Genomic DNA, 16,385 nt, shown 5'->3' on the forward strand with positions numbered 1-16,385 from the left:
GGAGCTGGGGCTCGAACCAGGATGCTTATGCCGGTCCTTGTGCTTTGTGCCACGTGTGCTTAACCCGCTGTGCTACGGCCAGACTCCCCTAAAGATATCTTTAAAGATAGCCAAAGTATGTCCATCTATGGTCTAAAAAGAAATCTGGGTTTCATCATGCACTGAATCTGTCTTTATCTTGATCTTATACTTTTCAGTATCCACATTTATGAGAAACAAGTGCTTTTTGTTTTAGCCAATCTGTCTTATGACAGGTTTTTTTGTTTGTTTTTATGGCAATCAAGACAAAAACATTGTCCATGAGAGAAAAGTGCTTTATATCCTGTGTCTTCGGGGTATTTCATCCCTTCTCTTAGATTTCTTACAGGTGAAGTATATATGTATAGATTAAGTATATGTCGTTTGTAAATCTGTACCGTTTTTATTAATGTTACCTATGAATGCAATACCTGCTATGAAAAGAGTTAGAAAAAAATAAGTTCTCTGATTGAAGGATAATACCTGGCCTCCCTTCTCAAATTTAAATCATGACAACACTTCACAGAGTTTGTATTTTTTGAAGAACAAAACACTCTTAAGGAAATGATGTCCTGGTCCATGTCCAAAAGAGCCTCCTACATGGATTTTTCATTCGTTCTTTTTTTTTTTTTTCCTCCAGGGTTATTGCTGGGCTCTGTGCCTGCACCAGGAATCTACTGCTCCTGGAGGCCATTTTCCCCCTTTTTGTTTCCCTAGTTGTTGCAGCCTTGTTGCAGTTATTATTGCCATTGTTGACATTGCTTTGTTGTTGGATAGGACAGAGAGAAATGGAGAGAGGAGTGGAAGACAGAGAGACAGGGAGAGAAAGATAGACACCTGCAGACCTGCTTCATCGCCCGTGAAGCAACTCCCCTGCAGGTGGGGAGCCGGGGGCTCAAACCGGGATCCTTACGCCGGTCCCTGCGCTTTGCACCACGTGCGCTTAACCCACTGCGTCACTGCCCGAACCCCTTGTTATTTATTTTTAAATTTATTTATAAAAAGGAAACACTGACAAAACCATAGGATAAGAGTGGTACAACTCCACAAAATTCCCACCACCAGAAATCCATATCCCATCCCCTCCCCTGATAGCTTTCTTATTCTTTAACCCTCTGGGAATATGGACCTGAGGTCATTGTGGGATGCAGAAGGTGAAAGGTCTGGCTTCTGTAATTGTTTCCCTGCTGAACGTGGGCCTTGACAGGTGGATCCATACTTCTAGCCTGCCTCTCTCTTTCCCTAGTGGGGTGGGGTTCTGGGGAATTGGACCTCCAGGACACATTGGTGTGGTTGTTTGTCCAGGGAAGTCTAGTTGGCATCATGCTAGCATCTGGAACCTGGTGGCTGAAAAGAGAGTTAACATATAAAGCCAAACAAGTTGTTGACTAATCATGATCTAAAGGCTGGAGTAATGCAGATGAAGAGTTGGGAGGATGGGGTCTCCATTCTATAGATAGGTAGTAGGCATATTCACACTAGTGCCAAATGTGGGTGAATAGTGAAGACATGATACTGTACCTGAATGCAAGCAAATAAAGAAAGGTAGCGTGGAACTTGTTGACTGAAGTCTCCTGAGGAATAGTTATGGTTCCACTATTAGAAAAGGTGTATTCTATCAGACTCATCTTTTCCCTCTTTTCTCCACCCTTGGAGGGGAGAAAATGAAGGGATGGAATGGATCAACCTTCATATTCTTGAAAAATGAGATGACAGTGAGATAGAAAATGAAGTGGGGAGCTGTAGGAGGAAGGGAATACCATACATAATAAGATTCAATACATTGCATTAGAGATTTAGAAAAGATCAGATTCAGAAATCATTTTTTTCATGTCCTTTCCATACTAGTTTCTGTGGTTATGTGTAAAGGCCTTTCATTATTACTCATGTCATCAGCACACTGCTCTATCACTGCCTCCAACTGCTTCTTCAGTTTTACTCAAGCAGCAAATCACACTACCAAACATGAAAGATGGTAAACACCTGTGAGGTCATGGTTCCCCTTTCTCCTAAGGGGTGAATTTCCTTCGGTATTTTATCAAAGAAATTTTCTGCATTCCCACACTGATGTGCACAAAGGACTGCCCAAATGCTCCTGTCTTGATGGTTGTCTCTGCACAGAAACAAGTTTTAAATGCACTAGGGTGAACCAGTTTTGCTAAATGTTTTATAACGTGTCAGGAAACCTTTATCAAACATTTAATCCAAAACCTGGCTTTGAACCAGGGAGACATACAGTTCTGTAGTTATTTTTTAACCTTCTTTTGCTAATCACTGATAAAAAGCTTAATTCTTTTTTTTATTTAAGAAAGGATTAATTAACAAAACCATAGGGTAGGAGGGGTACATCTCCACACAATTCCCACCACCCAATCTCTATATCCCACCCCCTCCCCTGATAGCTTTCCCATTCTCTATCCCTCTGGGAGCATGGACCCAGGGTCATGGTGGGTTGCAGAAGGTAGGTCTGGCTTCTGTAATTGCTTCCCCGCTGAACTTGGGCTTTGACTGGTCAGTCCATACTCCCAGTCTGCCTCTCTGTTTCCCTAGTAGGGTGTGTCTCTGGGGAAGCTGAGCTCCAGGATACATTGGTGGGGTCTTCAATCCAGGGAAGCCGGGCCAGCCTCTTGATGGCATCTGGAACCTGGTGACTGAAAAGAGAGTTAACATACGAAGCCAAACAAATTGTTGAGCAACCATGGACCCAAAGCTTGTAATAGTGGAGAGGAAGTGTTAGGGAGGTACTCACTGCAAACTCTAGTGTACTTCTGCTTTCAGGTATATATTTTGCAGTAGTTTATGGATACATGGGAACATATGATCTCTGTCACAGAAACTGGTGTATATCTAGCTTTTGGGACTTTGTTAGAAAGTGAACCACCTGAGATGGAATTAGAGTATACTATGAAAGGAAAGGTCTCACCCGAGTAATGAAGCTGAAGGGTTGTCATTCCACATGTGAAGTCTCTGGACACAGTCTGAAGTGAAGCATGTTGAGGTGGCAATCATTGCCTTGGTTAGGTTGTGATCAGCGGATGCAATATTATTTGATATGGATTGGGAGAGGCATACAGGAAAGTGGGACCTATCCAAGCGTTCCAGGACTGGGGAAAGTAGGGGCTCTATAGTGGAGATGTGAGGTTCCTGCTGCCTTAGGGTTCAAAAAGACAATTGATAGTTAATGTTATGATCACATTATTTGGTAATTGGGTTAACTTTGAAAAGAAAAGTCCTTTTGTTATGGTTTGCTGTACAGTACCCAATATCTAGTATATAGCTGTGCTATGGGATGCTTCTGATCTACTTGGTCTAGGCTTCTGAGAGAGTCCGCAAATCAAATACACAGCCTATATATTGAAAAGACTCAGTCTGTGTTTTAAAAAACTTCAAGATATACAATTAATTTCCCTCTCTCATATTAATTAACTAGTGATTTATATGACTACATTTTACTAGGAGTATACATAAACAGCATTCCCCCCACAAAAGACTGTGACCCATCCCTCCCAGCCACTCCACCCCACCACTGGGCCAGGAAGATGCATGTCTACCCCTCAACACAGGGTTTTTACTTTGGTACCCTACTTACAATTTGGTCAGGTCCTGCTTTTAGTTTCCCTTTCAGATCATCTTAGTCAACATCTGTTGATGAATGGGATCATCCCATGCTCATCTTTATCTTTCTGACTTAGCTCACTTAACATGGTTCCTTCTCGCTCTGTCCAAGATGGGTCAGAGAAGGTGGGTTCATTGTTCTTGATAAGTATTCCATTGTGTATATATATCCAAGCTCTCTCAGCCACTCATCTGTTGTTGGGCACCTGGGTTGCTTCCAGGTTTTAGTTATTATGAATTGTGCGGCTATGAACATAGGCGTACACACCAATTTTTGGTTGGGTGTTATGGAATCTTTGGGGTATATTCCCAGGAGAGGAATTACTTGATCATATGGAAGGTCCATGTCCAGCCTTGTGAGAGTTTTCCAGAGTGCTCTCCACAGAGGCTGGACCAATTTACATTCCCACCAGCAATGCAGAAGGGTTCCTCTGTCCCCACAACCTCTCCAGCATTTGTTGCTGCTGTCCTTTTTGATGTATGCCATTTGTACAGGAGTGAGGTGGTATCTTAGTATTGTCTTAATTTGCATTTCACTGACAATCAGTGAACTAGGGCAGTTTTTCATATGTTTGTTAGCTTTTTGGATCTCCTCTGAGGTGAATGTTTTGTTCATATCCTCTGCCCAATTTTGGATGGTATCATTTGCTTTTTTGGTGCTAAGTTTGCTGAGCTCTTTATTTATTTTGGTGATTAGTTTCTTGTCTGTTGTATGGCATGTGAAGATCTTCTCCCATTCTGTGAGGGGTCTCTTTGTTTAATAGTTTCTTTGGATGTGCAGAATCTTTTCAATTTGTTGTTGTCCCATTGGTTTGTTTCTGCTTTAGTCTTCGTTGCAATTGGGTTTGATTCATCAAAGATGTCCTTGAGGTGTAGGTGGGAAATTGTTTCACCAATGTTTTCCTCTAAGTATTTGATTGTTTCTGGTCTGACATCCTGGTCTTTGATCCCTTTGGAGTTGATTATTGTTTCTGGTGGGATAAAGTGGTTCGATTTCATTCTTCTGCAGGTTACAACCTAGTTTTCCCAGCACCATTTATTGAAGAGAGCCTCCTTTTTCCATTTAATCCTTTGGGCCCCCTTATCAAAGTTTAGATGTCCATGGGTGTGGGGAATTATTTCTGGGCTTTCAATTCTGTTCTACTGGTCTGTGTGCCTATTTTTGGTCCAGTACCATGCTGTTTTGAAGATGATGGCTTTATAATATAGTTTAAGTTGTGGGAGTGTGATGCCTCCATTTCTGTTTCTTTTCCTCAAGATGGTTTTGGCAATTCTAGGTGTTTTCAGGTTCCAGATAAGTGATTGTAGTGTTTGTTCTATTCTCTTAAAGAAGCTTGGTGGAATTTTGATGGGTATTGCATTAAATTTGTATATGGCTCTTGGGAGAATATTCATTTTGATGATATTTATTCTTCCAATCCATGAGCATGGGATATCTTTCCATTTCTTGGTATCAGTTTCTATTTCCTTGAGTAGTGACTCATAGTTTTCAGTATATAAGTCTTTCGCTTCTTTGGTCAACTTGATTCCTAGGTATTTGATTGATTTTGCTGAAACAGGAAATGGCAGTGATTTCTGGATGTCTTCTTCTTCAGATTTAGTGTTTGCATAAAGAAATGCCACTGATTTTTGTACATTGATTTTGTAGCCTGATACCTTGCTATATTGCCTAATAAATTCCAGTAGTTTTCTGCTGGATTCTTTAGGTTTTTCTATGTATACTGTCATATCCTCTGCAAAGAGGGAGAGCTTGATTTCTTCCCTTCCAATCTGTATTCCTTTGATTTCTTTCTCTTTCCTGATTGCTATGGCAAGAACTTCCAATACTATGTTGAAGAGTAACGGTGACAGTGGACAGCCCTGTCTAGTCCCTGATCTGAGGGGGAATGCTTTCAGCTTCTGTCCATTGAGTATGATGCTGGCTGTAGGTTTGCTATATATAGACTCCACTATCTTGAGGAATTTCCCATCTATTCCCTTTTTTGTAGAGTTTTGAGCATGAATGGGTGTTGGATTTTGTCAAAGGCTTTCTCTGCATCATTTGAGATAATCATGTGGTTTTTGGCTTTGCTATTATTAATGTGGTGAATGACATTGGTTGACTTATGGATGTTGAACCAGCCTTGCATTCCTGGGATGAATCCCACTTGGTTGTGATGAACAATCTTTTTTATATGCTGCTGTATCCGGTTGGCCAAGATCTTGTTTAATATTTTGGCATCTATGTTCATCAGAGATATTGGTCTGTAGTTTACCTTTTTTTTCTGTCCTTATCAGCTTTTGGTATCAAGGTGATGTTGGCTTCATAGAAGGTGGAAGGGAGTATTCCTGTTTCTTCAATCTTATGGAAAAGCTTAAGAGGTATGGGCACTAACTGTTTCCTGAAAGTTTTGTAGAATTTGTTTGTGAAGCCGTCTGGCCCAGGACTTTTATTGTTGGGGAGATTCTCAATAATGGTTTCAATTTCTTTGTCTGTGATTGGTGCATTTAGATTTTGTAGTTCTTCTTGGTTCAGTTTTGGAAGGGCATATGTTTCTAGGAATTGTTCCATTTCTTCCATATTCTCTAGCTTGGTGGCGTATAGTTCTTCACAGAAGTTTTGCATGATTCGCATGGTGTCCTACATGAAAGCCAAGCACTCAGAGGAAGGAGGAGAAGAGCCCTGGTGCACAATGGTCAAAAAGTTGGTAGTGAGAGTGTCAAGAGCACATGAAAATTTATACTCATGTGTCAACAACTGTACAGTAATCCATTAAGGTCTCCATCAAGGAAAAATTAAATAAACATAGTAAAGACAATACTATCGTTATTTGGAGAACATAGTAAAGACAATACTATCTTTATATTTGAACATAGTAAAAAATTGAACATAGTAAAGACAATACTATCGTTATTTGGAGACATCTGTTGAAAGTTTGTAAGTAAAAGTTTTATTAATTAGTGACTTCTCAGAAGAATGGTGTAAAAATGTGAAGTGATTTGGAATATTTTAAGGTTTTGTTTTTCAAATACCTATAATTTGTCACTGTGCTCTATTTTGCATGACTTATAAGATCTTAGTGTTAATATTTTTTACTGTGGAGCTATGGAACTAAAATTTATTTTTTATACCTCAGAAACAACTAATTATTACTGTCTAAAATGTGTCATTTTGGTATAGTTAATTTCAAAAAGGAATTACCATATGAATTAATAAACTGACGAAAGCCCCTTTCGTCACAATCACAAAGTTATTCTACTATGTTAAACATAGGTATCCAAATATTTTTTATACTAAGGAAAAACTGATAAAAAACATAGGATAAGAGGGGTACAACTCCACACAGTTCCCACCACCAGAACTCTGTATCCCATCACCTCCCCCTGATAGATAGTGTTCCTCTTTTTTAACACTCTGGAAGTATGGGCCCAATATCCCAAGGTGGAATGTCTGGCTTCTGTAATTACTTCCCTGCTGAACATGGGCATTGGCAGGTCAATCCATACTCCCAGCCTTTCTCTCTCTTTCCCTAGTGGGGTGGGTACTGGGCAAGTGGGGCTCCAGGACACTTTTATTTTTTCTTTTCTTGAGCCTGTCATTTGATATACAGGTGGATCCAACTTATTGTCTAAGGAGATGATGCCATGGCTGGAAAAAGGACCAGAAAGCTGGATCAGGGAAGAGAGTAGCTGTGTTCCTGGGATGCCAGTCTGCACTACCTTCCTTCCAAGCCCTCCCTCCCAAATTCTGCCTAACCCTGCTAAGGCTGTGGGGAGAAAGCAAGGAGCCCAGGCAAAAAGAGTGCATTAAAAAGACACGTGTTTAATTTCTAGCAGGAGAGGCCACTGGTTGAAGGTACCAGGTGGCCCCACAGGAGTTTACAGTTTACACTTTATAATCTACAGTTTACATGCTTCTTTAGGGGGTACACAGAGAGTACATGATGGGGAAGGGTGCAGCTTCTTCTCTACTGATGTGGGGTCTGTAGAGTCCTCTGCCAAGTGCCGTCCTCCATGGTGCTGCTCTGGGGCAGGTGGTCGGTGAGAACTGTGGACTGTCTTGCACTGGTGCCGCCATCTTGAAGTGGAGCCTTAAGTCATGATCTGGGGAAGAGCAAGAAGGCCACATTTGGGCAGCCAAGTCTCCTCAGCAATGGGGTTTGGGGGAAGAAGAGGGAAAGTGGGATTGTCAGGCAATGGGGTGAGGACAACTTTATACTAAAGAAGACCCACCCTGGGTGACTAGCTCCTCAGCCAGTGTGCACCCCACTCTCCCTTTACTGTTGGAACCCCAGGTCCAGGTCCCCCACTCCTTTGCACAGCGGAAAATATTCCTTAAAGCTGAGCCCTGCCCACAGCACTCTCTTGCTAGAGCAGCTTCAGACAGCAGGGGAGGAAGCCCATGTGGGACAAGGATCTGAGCAGCCCCCACCTGAGCCCCCCATCAGTTCCCCCATGCTGGACCCCAGGGCTCTGCAGAGGAAGCACCAGGTACAGTGCTTGCTTCTCTGAGTCAGAGTGCTGTGTCCTCAGACAGTATGACACCAGGACATAGTTACCTTCCCGCACCCTCTCAGCTACCTTCCACTATGCCCTGTGACCACACTGAGATGTTTCTAAGAAAACCTGAGATAAAGCCATGCATCCTGTCGTGCGGCAGGTTAAGCACAGGTGGCATGAAGTGAAAGGACTGGCTTAAGGATCCATGTTTGAGCCCACTGGCCCCCACCTGCAGGGGAGTCACTTCACAGGCAGTGAAGCAGGTCTGCAGGTGTCCCTCTTTCTCTCCCCCTCTCTACCTTCTCCTCGTCTCTTCATTTCTCTCTATCCTATCCAATAATGATGACAACATTAATAACTACAACAATCCAAGCACAGACAGCAAAAAGGGAATCAATCAATAAATACGTATGAAAAAGGAAACAGTAGACGAAAGAAATTAATGTCCACCTCATTGTGTGTGGGTTTCAAAGGACTCTGCTGTGCAGGTGAGAGGTCACTATGGGTGCCTTCTGGTGTGTCCCAAGATCAAACCATTGGCTGAGAAGCTCAGACAGAGGCCGGCCAGAGAAGCTTCAGGGACTGAGGTTCCAATAGGCCAGGGAGGAAATCTCAATGTTCAGGTCAAGATGCTGTGAGCACAGCATTTCTGAACTCTGTCCCCAAAGAGGTGGGTGTGGGCAAGGGCTGAGATTCACACATCCCCTCCAAAGTTCTCAGACGTGGACACATCCCTGGTGCCTGCTCTGTGAGGAACACCCGTGTGTGATCTGGTCTTCATCCTCTCTGGTCTTGTCCAAGGTATTGATGAGAACACAGAGTGAGTAGACCTGCCCAAGGTCACACATACCCTAGACTGGACCTGCACTCCTCACTCTGCAGTGCTGCCTGGTATAGGCCTTGCTGGTTTAAAACACAATGTGCTTGTCAGTTTTAATCAAATAGAGATGGGAATGAAAACTGAAATGAAAAATAGATACCTTCCTGAGAAAACTGTGCAGTCTTCACTTGGCCCATGCTGGCTTCTCCGTGAGCTAATGGGCACCCAGGTGTCCGTGAGTCCAGATATGTGGTGTGGGCTTTCTTCCTCCTGCTGCTGCTGCCTCCCTGCTCCCTATTCTCAACCTGGGTTAAGGAAGGTCATTGGCATGTGTACTCAATCAGGCTCTGTCCTGTGGGTGGGGGGGTTGCACTCCACACCTCTCAGGGCACACACTAACTCTGTGTGGAGCCTCCCAGGTGGGTGCTGGGATGCCTGCATTCAAGCCAGAGGGAAGGGACCTGGGGACAGCTCACTGCACTCACCTGGGTTGTGTTCGCCAGACTAAACTTGTGCCTTTCCCTTTCTGTCTCTGGCCAGGAGCCTCACCTACAAGTGCACAGGTGGTCCCCCAGTCTGTACTGCTCTGAATGGGGCTATGCTTAGGATCTCTGAGTTCCTCTGAGAGCAGTGTTCCCCACTGTGCTGCAACCCTGAGTGGAGCTTGGAAAGCGTTTTCTTGCGCATGTAAATTGGAATGAGTTTACACCTTTAAGTTCAGAGATAATAATGATCAGGGAATGCAGTAGGTACCTTGGTGTTGGCATTCCAGTTCCTCCTTTACTACTTCTGTAAAATGTCTGTGCTGTAGGTTGGCTGGATGGATGGATGCTGGTGATCCCAGATCAGTGGGGAGGCTTCTCTCATCCCCAGTGGCGCTGCCTCACTAGCCTTTCTCACAATGGATTAAGGAAGGTCAAAGGAATGTCTACCAGATGACAACTGTTAACCCCCTTGCTTTTCTTCCCAAAGCTGTCCCAGGGGATGCACATTGTGGGCATATTGGACCAATACCAGGGTAGCAGCCAGACTCAGAAAGGGTGGGCACCTATATTGGGTACAGCCTTAGGCTCCCTCCCACATAAAGAAGGCAGGGAGAAGAGGCCAGGAGCTTCCTCACTGCACTCACTCCTCAGGTGCTCCCTGACTCAACCTCCTCCCTCTCAGGGCCTCCAGGAGCAGGCAGGGTGTTTGGGGCCTCTTCAGTTACTCAGAGGGGTGCAGGGGCTGAACCCCTACAGAATATGGAATCAGTGACAGTTCTTGCTCTGTGTGGGAATCTCTTTGGGTCCCTCCTTTGTGTGGAGGGTTCACACTACCATAGTCGGGTGTCCATTTCTCTCTCCAGGTCTCTGTCGCATGTTGTTATATGCTCCTCTTGATTATGCTCCACTGCCTGCGCTTCTAGGAGACCCTGCTTTAGATACCACTCTTTCACTGACACATGTCCTAAATCCTATGATACCCCTGCCTCAGGCCTGCTTGTGTGGCTGCAGGTTCCTGGTGCAGGGAAATCTCACCGCATCAACAGGAAGGATTATTTCAGTGTGGTAGCATAATGGACACATGGAACTGGGACAGTGGAAGTGTGTCACTAGTGATATTAGGAAGAAACATTAGCAAACATAAATGAGATTTGAATTCTTTCATAACTGTCATCCATCTTCAAATAAATATTTCTCTTAATATGTGAAGGAAAAAGACATCTACAGATCATCACCCTAGCACCTTTAATGTTAGAGATTGAACTTGGAAGCACTTACTTTTTCCTCTCCAGCCTCAGCCAAGTCTTAACCTCCTGGGCAGTAGTTGCCATATTCCCTCATATGTAAGAGAAAGAGAGTCACCTGCATAGGACAGTCTTCATATTAGAGCTAGGAAATGACATGAAACCATTCATTAAATTATGGGAATGAATTTGCAAGTGCAGAGGGTTTTCCCATGTTCTCAAATTAATACAGTGGCTTCTTTAACTCTCTAGAAAGCCTTTCCCATTTACATTTTGACCAACTCTGTTGTTCTTAGTTCCAGAAAGGGAACGACTTTGTTTTTAGTCTCTTCATCGCAGTGTCTGTCTTTCTGTCCTCTCTCTGTTTCCATGAGGCAGGCACTCCTTGTCTATTCATCAGGTGTTACACCAGGACCAGATGAGTCCTTGGCTCTGAGGAATGGCTGCTGTGTGTTCTGACAGGGAGAGATGGGGGTGGCCATGTTGTGGAGTAGGAGGAGACAGAGAGTGAGAGGGTGACTGCAGCTGAGCAGAGAAGACAACTCAGGAGTCTGTGTGAAGGCCATACTCACTGAAAACAAACTTGATCAGAGCTAAGGACCACTTTTCTGGCTATTTCCAGAAATCTCTATGTGAGTTGAGTTAATAAATTAGAAAAATCATGAGGTGCAATAGTTAGGTACCTTCCTGTTGGCATTGTCCAATCTTCATTTCTTTCTGATGCCCTGGCTGTGGTCAAGCACATCTGAAAGCTGTTGACACCAAAGCTGTGGGGAAGCCTCTGTCACCCCTGCAGTTGCTACCTTACTGTTATGTTTGTCACCTGGGATAGAAGACATTCATAGGTGTGTTTACAATATCAGGCTTGATAATCACATGAGGTTCTTTCCCTAGAAGCAGCACCATGGGCTGAGTACTGTGCACACTATTGGTTGGATCCCTGGTGGCACACCACACTCAGCACTGTGCCCACAGCTCATACTCTGGTGTTCCTATTGGGTGCAGCTCTAAGCTTCCTCCCACATGATGAAGGTAGACTGCAGGGACCTGGGGGCTCCTCACTGCACTTGCTCCTCAGCTGCTCCTTGTCTGCACCTCCCTGCACACAGCCCCTCCAGGAGAAGGCAGGGTGTACAGAGCCTCTTTATTCACTCAGGGGGGAGCAGGGGCTGAACCCCACAGCACCCAGGTTTTCACCTTGCAGTGCCAGCTCTTTCTCTGTTGGAGAAGGTTCTCTGGTCCTCTGTTAGTAGGAAGAACTCACTCTATCAGAGTTGGGGATTCACTTCTCTCTTCCGGTCTCTTTCCAAGCTGGTATCTGCTCCTGTGGCCTGCCTTCCACTGCCTATTGTCCTAGTGACCCTCCTTCCAATGCCACTGACCCCGCTGTCAACTGCCCTAAAGCTCATTTTCCTATTGTCCTGCCTGCTGGTACTGCCAGAGGCCCTGGGTTTGTCACCAGTGATATTAGGAAGGAAATAGTAGAAAACACGAATGAAATTTGAATTCCTAAGTTCCTTCCACACATTTTCAAAGATGTATAATTTGTCTTATGTATGAGGGAGAAAAATCTGCCCAGGCCACTGCTCTGGCACATGTGATGTCAAGGATTGAATTTGGGAGCACTTCCTGTTTTCTTCAACTCCATGCAGGACTCCACTTCCTGGCCTCCAGTTTCCATATGCTGTCATTTATAAGAAAAAAAGAGTAACCTGCATATCACAATCCTGCCAGAGCTATGAAATGACATAAAGCTGTGTATTTAACTCAATGTGTGAAAGAAGAAGTGTAAATCCAGAGGAGTTTCTCATGCTCTCAGATGAATGTAGACCCTTTCTTCACCAGCTAGGAAGGCTTAACTGTCTACACTGGTGTGTTGGACAGCCTGAAGGTGTACAACCTGCTCCTAGTTTATTCATCCCTTTCTGGCATTAGGTCATCTCTCTTTCTCTCTGTCTCTATCTCTCTGTCTCTCTTTCTCTCAGAGGCAGGCCCTCTTTACTCTTCCTAGGATAAGACCCCAGCTTCATAGGAGTCCTTGTCTCTTAGGAAGGCTTGGATGTATGCTCGCTGATATGCAGATAGGTTGTTGGCTGTGTTGTGAAGGAGAAGGGGTAGAGTGGGTAACTGGACCTTAGTAAAGATGATAATTCATGGGTTTGTACAGCCTTTTCCTGAATAAATCATGTATCCAACACCCTAGGCATGTTCTGCAGAGGTTGCAGCCCTCCTTGTCTCTGCCCAGAATGCTCACCGGCAAAACTCTCTATGGAGTCACTCAGGCTCTCCAGGCTGTTATAGTAGCTTCCATTAAGGGTGATTTAGCACCTGGCAGTGCAGTGTTTCCCACCGGTATTTAATTTGAGCGGAACTAGGGACCATTGTTGGGGCTAATTTTAAGTGGATCTGTGCTTATGTCAATTTTGTTTAGAGACCAAAAAGATCACAAAATGCCATAGCTACCTTCCTGTTGGAATTGTCCAATTTCCTCTCATGCTGACTTTTTCTTGTGCTGAAGGGAACCAGGATGTTGGTGACCTCACAGCTGTGGGGAGGCCTCTCTCCCACCTGCTGGTGTCTCACTGCATAATCCCCTTCTCAGCTGGGATTGAAGAAAGCCATGGGCATGTTTACCAGATCAGTGCTCATAACCTCTATTTTTTTTCCAATAAATGGTACAACTGGCTGAGGTTGTGAGAACATTGCCTTCTGCCCTGGGTGACTTGTCACACTCAGCAGTGGGCCCACAGCTTATCCTCTGGCCACTATTAGTCTGCATGGCTCAAGGCACCCTCCCACATGATGAAGGCAGAGAGAAGGGGCCTCTTGAGGTCCTCAGAGGGGTGTAGGAGCTGAGCCCTCACAGAATATGTGGCCTTCCTGCACTGCAGGCTCTTTCTCTGTGGGGTAAATTCCACTGCACCCTTTTCAGTGTGAAGAACTCACTCTACCAGAGCCAGGTGTCCACTTCTCTCTCCACATCCCTGTGGCAGCTCCTCTCTGCTCTTCTGGCTTGTCCAACAATGCCTGCTCTCTTGGAAGTCCTACTGACAGGTGCCCTTCAGCCCATGTTACCCTGGCCACTGGCCTGCTGGTGTGCTCACAGACCCAGCAAACTCAATGCAGTCAGCATGCAGAATTATTTTACTGTAGGTACCAGAATCAACCCATCTAGTAGGGAGCAGTAGCAGTGTGTCACTAGGGAAGTTAGGAAGGAAATATTAGAAAAGCATAAAAGAGATTTAAATTCTTTAATAGCTGCTAGACATCTTCAAAGATTTATTACTTGTCTAATGTGATGGAGAGAGACCTACACAGACAATCCCTCTGGCACATGTGGTGTCAAGGATTGAACTTGGGAGCACTTACTTTTTGGTCGAACTCCAGCCAAGGCTCCACCTCCTGGGATGCAGTCCCATATTCTGTAATATATAAGAGAAGAAGAGGAACCTGCACATCACAGCAATCTTATCAGTGTTAGGAAGTGATATAAATGCATTCATTTAACTGAATGTGTAATAAGAGTACAAGGGCAAATACAGAGAGGCTCTTAGTTGAACACATACCCATCCCTTCCTCAATGGGAAGCCTTGACCATCTACATTTTGGGAGAAGTGTGAATGGTGACCAGAAACTGTACATCTTTGCTAGTAGTCTCTTTTTAACTGTGCTTCGTATATCTCATCTCTCTCTATTTATCTCTCTTGCTCTCTCTTTCTCTCTCAATCTCTTATCTCTCTACCAAGGACTCTTGAACTCCCTGTGTAGGTTCCAGGACCAGAGTAGGTCCTGGATCAGAAGAAGAGCTGAGTGAGTGTGTACTAATGGGGAGACTGGAGGATTGCTGTGTTGTGAGAATCAATACCTGAGTTAAAATAAAACTCAAGGTTCTATGTGAAAGCTACTTGTGAGTCAGGATCCACCCTGTCAGCTGCATGCTACCCAGAGAACACCCCTCCTGGACTCTGCCCAGGATGCTCATCAGCCAAGTTCCCTGTAGGAGTTGCCCAGGGTCTCCATGAAAACACTGTGTATCTGTGAGTGTCTCTGGACTTCTGAAACTTGCTCATTAGTGCTAACACACTAAAACTGCTAAGGCAAACTTTGTCTGATCTCTCCACCAGTAATCGCTAAAATCAGTCTGTGTAAGGCTGAACTGTCTGAAAGACAAGACAGGTCACTGAGGAGGAGCAGGGAACTGACCTGCATGTAGGCTCTATTTGTTTGGTTTGTGATTCACACTGTACCTGGGCCTCCTCCCACTCAGAATAGAGGGATCAGAGGAGCATCTCCTAGATACTTACTGAGCAGGTTTACGGAGGGTCTCCTGGTCACTCTAATCTGGTGTGTCCCATGCTGCAGATGATGCTCCTGGGGGTGGGGAGGCAGACTGGCCACAGTCACAGGGTACAACTAGCATCAGCCTTGCACCTTAGTCCCTCCATAGCCCCAACTGCTGGTCACACTGCCCTGCAAGTCCGCTGCTCTACAGGTCACTGTGTTCAAGACCAGATGTTGCACCCTGGTCCACACCCCGGGGGGAAGCTGCTGGTGTCTCTCTCCCTATCTATCTCCTCCTGCCTTCAAAGTTGCTATTCCAGGGAAATATATATAAATAGGACCACCAGGATAGTGGGGGTTGTCACTGTGCAGGCATCAAGCCTGGTGGCAAGAAATTAAAGCGTAACATGCAAGTGGATGCCAAGCCCCTACAGGCTTCTGTTGACTATTATCTGTATTAATACTTTTGTTACATACATGCAACAAAAAATGGAGAGCAGAAAATAAGACTACTACCAGGAGCAATGTGTAGCATTGTTAAGGAACCAAGTCCCAGCAATGACCCGGAAGTACTGAAATAAAAGGTTCATACAATATACTAATAGTAGACAGAATAAAAAAATATGCTTTAACCTAGTAAATTAAAAATAGATATAGTAATAACTAAGTAAAACAATGAAATAAAAACCCCAAATGAAAAAAGTTAAATTGAAAAATAAATTTAAATAAAGAACCAAAATCAAACAATGTTGGTGGCTGTCCCCCTGGTTAACCACACACATTGCCATATGACAGTGTGTGTGTATCTGAGTTGCAACTCCTGCTCCCCACCTGCAGGGAGAAGCTTCAAAATCTGTGAATCAGGTACAGCAGGTGTCTTTTTCTTCTTATCTAATTCTCTCTCTTCTCTGAGTTTAAGACTATCAGATAAAAATACAATAAAATAAAATCATCCCAAGACATGTAAGCTAAATGTGCAGAGCCGCCAGACCAGTGATGAGGGTGTGGATTTCATAGTCATCACGGCTCCCAGCTCTGGACTTGACTGTGGAAGTGGTCTTTGGAGGGGCTGCAGCACTTGCAGGGAGACCTGCAGATGAAGGGGCAGGAAAGGCGGGGACCCCAGTTGGGGTTGTGTTGGTCTGCCTGGGTCTCCAGTCAGAACTTGAAGCTCTGAGGCCCTTCCTCATAGAGACCCCAGATTTGGACAGGGCAGTGGCAGAGTGACCCTGGGCCACAGTCTCAGGAATGCTCGGATGGGTTAGGCTCAGAGCCTGCATCTTACTTATAATTGAAGCCAAGTCACTGGAGATGCTGGTGCCAGCAGCATAAAGGTTTGAGCGAGCTGCCCCTCCAGACAGGATGGGAACCTTAGGACCTGCTCCCAGGGCACCAGAAGTGGTGACTCCAGATGGAGCAGTGGAAGTTTTCCTTCTGGCAGAC

The 16,385-nt window shown here is 44.7% G+C and overlaps 1 long non-coding RNA gene across 1 annotated transcript in view; it reads right to left on the minus strand.

The window, feature by feature from the left end:
• Positions 1–9,156: 9,156 nt before the first annotated feature.
• LOC132540438 (uncharacterized) overlaps positions 9,157–16,385 on the minus strand; it is a 267,441-nt gene continuing 260,212 nt past the window's right edge. The window contains exons 2-4 of the long non-coding RNA XR_009551624.1: positions 10,696–10,779; positions 9,418–9,481; positions 9,157–9,237 (exon numbers count right to left, since the gene is read on the minus strand). This is a non-coding gene — a long non-coding RNA (uncharacterized LOC132540438). The remainder of the gene's footprint in view (positions 9,238–9,417; positions 9,482–10,695; positions 10,780–16,385) is intronic.

This window comes from Erinaceus europaeus, chromosome 9, assembly GCF_950295315.1.
Source record: "Erinaceus europaeus chromosome 9, mEriEur2.1, whole genome shotgun sequence".
Taxonomy (NCBI): domain Eukaryota; kingdom Metazoa; phylum Chordata; class Mammalia; order Eulipotyphla; family Erinaceidae; genus Erinaceus; species Erinaceus europaeus.